This window comes from Sciurus carolinensis, chromosome 14 (genome assembly GCF_902686445.1).
Source record: "Sciurus carolinensis chromosome 14, mSciCar1.2, whole genome shotgun sequence".
Classification (NCBI taxonomy): domain Eukaryota; kingdom Metazoa; phylum Chordata; class Mammalia; order Rodentia; family Sciuridae; genus Sciurus; species Sciurus carolinensis.
This window is the reverse complement of record NC_062226.1, coordinates 28,011,471-28,021,366: the sequence shown is the minus strand read 5'-3', so window position 1 is coordinate 28,021,366 and position 9,896 is coordinate 28,011,471. Positions and strand designations below refer to the sequence as shown.

The following is a 9,896-nucleotide window of genomic DNA, read 5'->3' as shown; positions in this document are numbered from 1 at the left end:
GTATGTACTTTACTTACTGGAGAACAATCACAGAATGTTTTATCTCTGAATTTTGTTAAGTCCTTAGCTAAGGTTTGTCCGGAACAGGTGAGGGCCATCTAAATCCTGAGGCAATACTGTCTAGGTTAGTTGAGATACAGTATCTGGTTCCTCAAAGGCAAACAAATTGTTATTCAGAGTCTAGCATAAACAGGAAAAACCATCTTTTAAATCTAACAGTAAACCAAGCAGCAGTTGGAATCCAAGATAAAAGTGTATGGATTAAGAACTACAGGATGGGGGAAATTACTGCTTCATTATTCTAAGGTCTTAGACTAGGCAGTTTGCTTTTTAACTCCTAAAATGGGCAAATTGCATGGACTATTGCAAGGCATTAAAAGTTTCTATCAGTTTGAATGATCTTTAATAAGTCCTTTTTCTTGCCTATATGTTCCCTTTTTTCTTTTTGATGTCTATTAAAAACAGAAGATGCAAGCTGGAGAAGATCATCTGAGGATTGATCAGGGCCACGTGCCAATTTTGAAATTTCCTCTAAATATTTGGGGCTGACTAAATGATAAATTTATACTTTAAAAGTAGGTGGCCCTTTATGGATTCAGGATTCAGAGTGGTGTGCTTTCTTATTGCTTTCCTAAGTCTCTCCATGAAAATAGCAGGACTTTCCTGAAGGCTGCATAATAGTTTTTTTAGGCATCCTACTCATTATTGGATGGTTTCTGGGAAGTGCCTGTGCTCTAGATGGTTAATAGCATAATTTTCCAGGTGAGGTCAAATACCTGGCATAAGTTTTGAAACATCTCAATATTTATTAGGATCCTCCAAAAGCCTCCTTAAATTTATTTTTGCCTATCTTAAGTTGGGAGGGTTCCCTCAATTTTCCTCCCTTAGTGGGCAATTCCTCAAGACTTTCTCCTCTCATGGTAGAGATTATTGCTGTCAAGCATGGTAACATATGAAAGGCACTTTTCATTTGCAATTTAGCAGTATGCAGGCTAGTGGTGAACCTGGCAATACTGTTGAGAGAGAAGCTCCCATCTAAGTGGAAGAAAAGAAAAATAGACCTCAGGCGCCCGTGCCGGAGACTATGTGCAGGGACGTCTCCCTAAGTTTGAGCTTCAATCCGGTCCAGAAAACCCGTCTCTCACCACCTGGCTTTGCCAAAGTATTTCTGGCCTCCTTTGGCAAAGTGCTGGGGCTCTAGTTTGCCCTGTGCTAGAGACCCTTGGAGGATTCAGACTTAAGGGCATTACTGCTTTCCTCCCTGCCACTATAAACTCCTAATTATGAAAAATGATGACAAAAGTAAAAAGTGTGCCTTTTGCCTATCTTCTTGCCCTGTAGACGAAAGGAATCTCCGGAGGGTGAGGGGACATCTATTGGTTGTTAGGCGTATAACGCCCTTTGCTTGGAGGGTCTCATGGGAGGGGTTTTTAAATGCCTCCCTCTTGCAGCTTAAAGAGAACACAGTGAGCACATTTAAGCATGGGAACAGTAATGGGGAGACTCTAGATAGACTAGTGAAGGCTAACTATGTGAACAAAGGGAACCTGGGCATTTTCATACTAATCATCCCAGGCCTTAATCCTACAGCTTGAATTCCTAATGTCTGACCGGCAAGGGAAGGGGAGCATCCAGGAGGGAGTGGATGTGCGGGAGTGTTGTGCACTGTATAGCCCATACGGAGGCAAAGGTGATTGGCGCTTTCCCTCAGTGCCATTGTCTACCGATCAGCCTGGATACCCTTCAGGGCTGTCGGGAGGGGGAGTCTGGAGAAGGAACCTTTGGGGTCCACCCGAGAGTAGCCCGGGCCGAGAACCCCGCAGTTGCTCCAACCCTTCCTCCACCTCCACGCATCCTGGGCAGATCAGGACTAGGGACACTGTGTACTTGCGGCAATTGCGCTCCGGGCCTGGACAGAAAAGTAGGAAACGGCTTCAGCAGAGCCCCAACATGCCTGCAGAGCAGGGGATTGGAAACTTGCCTGGGCCGGGAAACCTCTCACCCGAGTCTTAAGGATGGCGGCTGCACTAACTGCATTTAAGTAGCCGACGGGTGCCCATTTTGCCCTCCAAAAATAAAGATACAGAAAGAAAGATGTACCTCAAACAGATGTGGGGTGCATGGAGAGAGAAGCTTACTTACCTTGGCGTAAATCTCGGTGGGACCTCCAAATCTGATACCGCCGTTTACCGGTGACGAGTTCTGCTTCTTCTAATGTTGAAGATTAAGCACTAGAGAAGCACGCCAAGGCAAGCATATTAAGCAGGTTTATTTAAAGGGAATAATACAGACTTCTCCCGGCAGGGAGAAGGGGGCCATGGCTGATGTTCTAAAGTCCCAAGAAGTGAGCGCACCCTACATCTTTTATAGGTTAAAGTCTTTTGTTCTCCAGTTCTCTCCCCCCTTATCTCTCTCTCCTTCCTGCCTACGTGACTAGGCCCGGTTTTGCATAAGTGAGAAGCCAAGGGCAGGGGGAGGGCCAAGGTGATTCAGGCGGGTAAGGGCCAGGGGGCATTAATTAGCAGCTCCTTGTTTGCAGTCCTTGATAAAGGCAGGTAAATTTGGTAATCAATGGGCTCCGGAGATCTTTGATATTCCATTCTTCCAGGGGCAGTCTCCAACTTCCAGAGGCAGATGGCTTCATGGCTTCATTTTCTCGAATTGACCCGATTTTCTATTTCTACACTAACTACCTGTCCTTAATTCTGGCTTCAATGTAAAGAAGTGCAGTTGTACTAAGCAACAGGGTCTATTCTGATGATCAATTTAAGATGAAGTCACCAAGGTGGACCCTTTTCTGACTGTACTTATGAAAAGAGAAAATTTGAACAAAAGAACACACACACACACACACACACACACACACACACACACAGAATGCAGTGTAAAGATTGGAGCTATGCTGCAGCAACTCAAGGAACTACCAAAACTTGAGAGAGACCTAGAGCAGATCCTTCCCTAGCTCCTTCTGAAGTATCATGGCCCTGCCAAGAACTTGATCGCAGGTTGTCAGCATCCAGAACTGTGAGATAATAAATTTTGTTTTGTTTAACTATTCATTACCCCTATGGGCACTCTTGCAATGTTACACTAACTCATCTCTCCCATTTTCAACACATCTTCCATACTACCGCAAAAGCAGTCTTAATCACAAAGATGAGCCTTTGTAAACTAAGAACACAACGTGACCTATGCCCTAGAGTACAAAAAAATCTCCACTAGCTCTATTATAAACAAAATAAAGCCTAAACTTGTATTACCTGTATTACAAAACTCAACAATCTGACCTCAACAAGCCATTCCACTTTTATCCCTTAAATAAATGTTAGTAGTCTTTAAAAGTGCTTCCCTTGCCTTGCCTTTGTGAATTTGCTAAAAAAAAAAGTTTTACTCATTTCTCAGCATACCAAAATCCTTTTACTCCTTGATAGCTCAATTAAAGATCATATGTTTATGAAAACTCTCTAGTTTTTTCATATCACCATGAGAGAGAGAAAGACAGACACATGCCCTATCACACACAATACCCTCTTCTATACTTCAGCACCAGAGACCAACACATAAAGAAATTTCATTAAACATTTTTTGAATGAATGAATAAAAGCTCTTTCAACAAAGGTTTTCCCAAATGAACTTGTACCTTCAGTTCAAAGAGGCTACACATGGTATTTCTTCCTGAAACTTGAAACAATCAAGCTCTTGACCTAAGCTTAAAGTAAAAGGATAAAAGAATAAAACATCCTCCTAACCCTTGTTGTACAGCTTATAACCCTCTTACCTTATCTTGTTCTTTCTTCTGCCTGTTATTATTTGTAGATGCATCTCAATACCATGTATCTGTGGCAATACATGATCAGGGCTTCATTGCTTGATTAATGATGCCTGAGTTCAAAGCATGACATATCATGTCAGTCACTTGAGATCAACAACATACCCCTGAACTCTGATTTTGTTTTCCTACTAGGCCCTCCTCCATCCCAAGGCAGTAGCATCACATACGTCCATCCCAGGATAAAACATTCACACAGGTAAACCACAGCCACCCATCTATAGAATACATGATTGTTTCCATTAAACTTAGCCATTCTAAAAAGCAAGTTAATTATAAATCAGTCAATAACCTACTAGAGTAATTACATTTGCATATTACATGTGTAAAATTTTGAATAATCAACAGTTACTAATGATATTTCAAGTTGATTTGTTATTCTTCATAACACAAAACAAAAAATTAAATTTCTCATCATTGGAATTATTTACATAAAAGTTTCATACAGATTTAGATACGAAGGCTTTATGTCATCTAAGAGTTTTAATAATCAAACAAGGGACTAAGGAAATTGCACATCTTATGTTAAATAAGTGTCTTCTAGGGGTTGGGGTTGTGGCTCAGTGGTAGAGCACTTGCCTGGCATGTGGAGGCACTGGGTTCAATTCTCAACACCACATGTAAATAAATAAAATAAAATAAAGGTCCATGGACAACTAAAATCATGTAAAATTAATAAATAAATGTCTTCTCCAATTATGCCAATGTTTTGGTGTGCATTAGTCCTTAAATCCCTTTTATATTAATATTTATCAATACCATTTATCACTAGGGATTAAGAGAACACAAAGACAGTTTTTTTTTATCATTTATTATTTTTTATTTAACCATGAAACCACCATCTTAAAAAAATTTCCACAGTAACTCTTTGGTTAATCTATAATATAGTTCACAAAACAAAGGTAGGATAAATATTTGAATCTTTCCTTTATCTATCTAATATACAAAATAATGAATTGGATTCACAGTGTGCTCTAGGTATTTCTTTTTTTATTTTTATTTTATTTAGCTTTTAATTTTTTACAGACTGCATTTTGATTCATTGTACACAAATGGGGTACATAATTTGTTTCTATGGTCGTACACAATGTAGATTCATACCATGCATGTGATCATACATATACAAAGGGTAATGATGTCTGTCTCATTCCACAAAGACAGTTTTAATAAGCAATTTTTCACAGCTGTTTTCTCCTGCAGATGACTGCATTTCAACATGGGAGTCAAAACTTTAGAGAATAAAAGCATATATTTACCTATTTCCTGTGAATTTACAGCCAAGAACTTCAGGTACATAGAGCTGTCCCATAAAACAGAACCACCACAGGTTCAAAAGACTTTGCTTCATTTGTCCACTGAGCTGATTTCTCAGGACTTTGCACAGGTTGAAAAGACTTTGCTTCATTTGTCCACTGAGCTGATTTCTCAGGACTTTGCACAGGTTGAAAAGACTTTGCTTCATTTGTCCACTGAGCTGATTTCTCAGGATGCTCGAGAGGATAAATATATGAGATTAAAAAGGCTGGACTCAGTGGCACACACCTGTAATCCCAGCAGCTCAGGAGGCTGAGAGAGGAAGATTGCAAGTTCAAAGTCAGCCTCAGCAAATTAGCAAGGCCCTAACCAACTTAGTAAGACACTGTCTCAAAATAAAAAGGGCTGGGATATAGCTCAGTGGTTAAGCACTTCTGGACTCAATCTCTGGTACCCCACCCCCCACCCCCCAAAAAAGAGAGAGAGAGTGAGAGAGAGATACAATGAGCAACGTTGGCATGAGAAGTACACTGATCATCAGCATAATTAACTGCACCACAGAAGTGTCCACAAAAGCCAGTTTCAAGTTAGCCAGAATTTCACAAGTGAAATGATTGATGATGCTGTTGCCACAGAGAGACTGCTGCAGCACAGGCACCGTTTCCACCAGGGCAGTGAGGCAAGCCTGTCAACCAGGAACTAGCTGCAATCTGCACACAGACCCTCCTGTTCATGATGAGAGGGTATCTCAAGGGGTTGCAAATGGCCACATACCGGTCATAGGCCATCATGGAGAGGAGCACACTCAGTGGAGCCCATGGCAAGGGAGAAATACATCTGAGAAGCACATCCTGAGAAGGAGATGGTGTTTGTCCATGAAACAAAGTTGTGAGCATCAGAGTGAAAGCAGATGTGTACCAGATGCTGAGAAAGGAAAGGATGCTGAGGAGCTGAGGAAGAGGTACATGGGGGTGTGCAGTGGGAATCCAGAACAGGAATAGAAATCAAAGTTACACTGCCCAGCAAGCTGCTCAGGTACATTATCAGACAAGCACAAATGTGATGACCTCAACTTGGGGGCAGTGAGAAAATCCCAGGAAAAAAAAAATTAAAATGATTATCCAGCTTAAATCTAGAGTAGTGAATAGAAGTCTATATTTTATATATTTAAAAATTTAAACCTCATGAACTTTCAAGGAATTTTTATTAGAAGTGCTTTATAGGGATCATTGTCCTGTCAAAATTACTGGCAATATCACATTATTAATTCATTCATCCAACATTTATTGAATACACTATAGGGCACTGAATATCTACAGCTGAATTATACAAATCTTCTCTTGGGCAATGCACAATGAAATATAGTAAACAGAAAAGTAAATAAATAACTATAATATGATATAATTATGCCTCAGGATACTAGGCAAATACAAACTAAGAAACCTAACTCTATATTATAGGCAGTTGCTTCGTCAAATCTTATAAAACTTACAAATTCATTGGACCTAATTAGGACCAGAGGGAATTAGCTAGGCAAAGAGCTGTTTTTTTAAGTTGAAATAAAAAGTGACTTCATAAACATGCAGATTACTTAATATGACAGACAAATATTCTGTATCCTGACGAATATCAGAGGAGACTAGGAAGACAGGCAACAGCCCAGTCCCTGTAATACTACGCCATCTTTATCCTCCAGAAGGCACTTTTGAATATGGAAATGACCTCAAATCCTGCTTTATTAGAAAGAAAATCACTTTTAAAACTTACTATTTTATTATTTGAATCAAATTACCTAAAACATATGTCACAACTGATCACATATGGAGACATGTATAAAAACCCTGTTACACAAGACAGAGTTCAAACACAGTATCAAATACACAGATTTGCATTCTCTCTGTTCTCTACTTCTCCAAGCTCATTTCCCAACACTACCCCTCCCACTTCCACATACAATTTTTTTAAATTTTTAAAGTTTTATTTTTACAGAATGCATTTTAATTCACTATACACAAATGGGATACAACTTTACATTTCTATGCTTATACATGATGTAGATTTACACCATTCCTATAATCACACATGTACATATGGTAATGGTATCTACCTCAGTCCACTATCTTTCCTTCCCCTGCCTCTTCCCCCACCTCATTTCCCTTTACAAAATCCAAAATTCCACCATTCTTCCCTTATTCCCCCCACCTTCCCCCTGTTATGTAGCATCATCTACTTCTCAGAGAAAATGTTTGGCCCAATGATGTTGCTCATAGAAATAGAAAAAGCAATCATGGAATACATTTGGAAGAATAAGAGACCTAGAATAGCCAAGGCAATCCTTAACAGGGAGAGTGAGGCAGCAGGTACCATAATACCAGACCTTAAACTATACTACAGAGTAATAGTAACAGAAACAGCATGGTATTGGCATCAAAATTGACAGGTACAGAATAGAAGACACAGAGACAAACCCACATAAATACATTTATCTCATACTAGACAAAGGTGTCAAAAACATACAATGGAGAAAAGATAACCTCTTCCACAAATGGTGCTAGGACAATCCATATGCAACAAAATGAAATTTAACCCTATCTCTCACCCCATACACAACACAAAATGGATAAAGGACCTAGGAATAAAACCAGAAACCCTGAACCAAATAGGAGAAAAAGTAGGCCCAAATCTTTATGTCAGCTTAGTACCAGACTTCCTTAACAAGACTCCCAAAGCACAAGAAATAAAATCAAGAATCAATAAATAGGATAGATTCAAACTAAAAAGTTTTTTTTTTCAGCAAAGGAAACAATCAATAACATGAAGACAGAGCCTAAAGAGTGCTAGAAAATCTTTACCACACACACTTCAGATAGAGCACTAATCTCCAGGATTTACAAAGAAGTCAAAAAACTTTACACCAAAAATACAAAGAACCCAATCAATAAATGGGGTAAGGAACTGAGCAGATACTTTACAACTTCACAGAGGAAGATATACAAGCAATCAACAGATGATATATGAAAAAATGTTCAACATCTGTAACCATTAGGAAAATGCAAATTGAAACTACCCTAAGATTTCATCTCACTCCAATTAGAATGGCTATTATCAAGAATACAAGCAACAGGTTGGACTTCCCTCAAACACAACACCAACTGCTTCCTGATCCCAAACTGCCTGCAACTGCGTCCACAGGTTGTTTCCCAACTCAATACCCATGCCCCACTCGGATTCCCTGCTGTGGCTCCCTTGGGCATTTGGAGGCTGGTGCAGACAGCTTGAATTATCCCTGAGGGCATGGCCACCATCTATGGGTGAGGTGGTTCCCCTCCTGAGATGCCTGTGGAAGAATGTTTGACAGGTACCTCGCTTTCATTGGGATACCAAAGACTGGGAGGTCTGAGTGGTGGATGGCTATTGTAGAATTTTTTATTTTTTTTTCTCACTCTATTTTCCTTTTATTTACCCGTTTCCTCAAAGTCTCCTTCTCCTTTTTTTCATAATGAACAACCTCTTTTGATCTCACTATCACTCTTGCCTTGATATATTACCTCCGTATGCTCCCTTTTATCCCATTTACTCCTAAGCCCCTCCCCATCCTCATTGTCCACCATTAGAAATTATAGAACTCATTACAAGCCTATTGGCTATCTGTAGATTATAATCAAACCCATCCTATTTGTTCACTGCAATACTGTTAACATCTTCATAGGGTCTATCTGGTTTAGGGCTGCATATTGTTAGCTAATATTGATCTCTGCCTCAAAGAAGTATTGGAAACCTGCAGGGTCACAGTTAGCCTACAGGGGTAAGCTGCTATACCTCACATCTTCACTGCTAGAAGGGAAGATACACGAACAACATGAAAAACAGGAAAAGAAAGTGTCCGTAACAAACCAAGATGCTATTTTGATAGAATCCAATGGCAGCATGGCAGTAGAAATGACAGAAAAGGAGTTTAGAATATATATAATTAAAATGATTATGAAGCAAAGGATGAGATAAGAGAGCAAAAGCAGGCAATGTATCACTACTCCAATAAAGAGTTAAAAGAGCAAATGCAGGAAGCAAAAGAGCATTTCAATAAAGAGATTGAGATTCTGGAAAAAAAAAAAAAAAAAAAACAGACCAAACAGAAATACTTGAAATGAAAGAAACAATAAATCAAATTAAAAACTCAATAGAAAGCATTACCAAGACTAGATCTCATGGAAGACAGAATCTCAGACAATGAAGACAAAATATTTAATCTTGAAAATGAAGTTGACCAAACTCAGAAGATGGTAAGAAATCATGAAAGGAACCTAATAGAATTATTAGATATCATAAAAAGACCCAATTTATTAATTATTGGGATTAAGGAAGGCACAGAGATACAAACTAAAGGATTAAATGACCTGTTCAATGAAATAATATCAGAAAATTTCCCAAACCTGAAGAATATAATGGAAAATCAACTATGAGAGGCATACAGAACACCAAATGCACAAAATTATAAGAGATCCATACCAAGTTGGTTATACATTATAATGAAAATGCCTAATATCCAAAATAAAGATAGGATTTTAAAGGTTGTGAGAGAAAAAGCATCAGATTATATACAAGAAGAAACCAATACAGATATCAGCAGATTTCTCAGCCCAGACACTAAAAGCTAGAAGGGCCTGGAACCATATATTTCAAGTTCTGAAAGTACATGGATGCCAACGAAGAATCTCATACCTAACAAAACTAACCTACAGATTTGATGATGAAATACAATCTTTCCATGATAAATAAAAGTTAAAAGAATTTACAAATAGCCTGTCCTGTAGAA

At 38.9% G+C, this 9,896-nt stretch overlaps 1 pseudogene; it reads right to left on the bottom strand.

The window, feature by feature from the left end:
* Window positions 1-5,115: 5,115 nt before the first annotated feature.
* LOC124964061 (olfactory receptor 13F1-like) lies at window positions 5,116-8,299 on the bottom strand (annotated as a pseudogene).
* Between the last annotated feature and the right edge of the window lie 1,597 nt (window positions 8,300-9,896).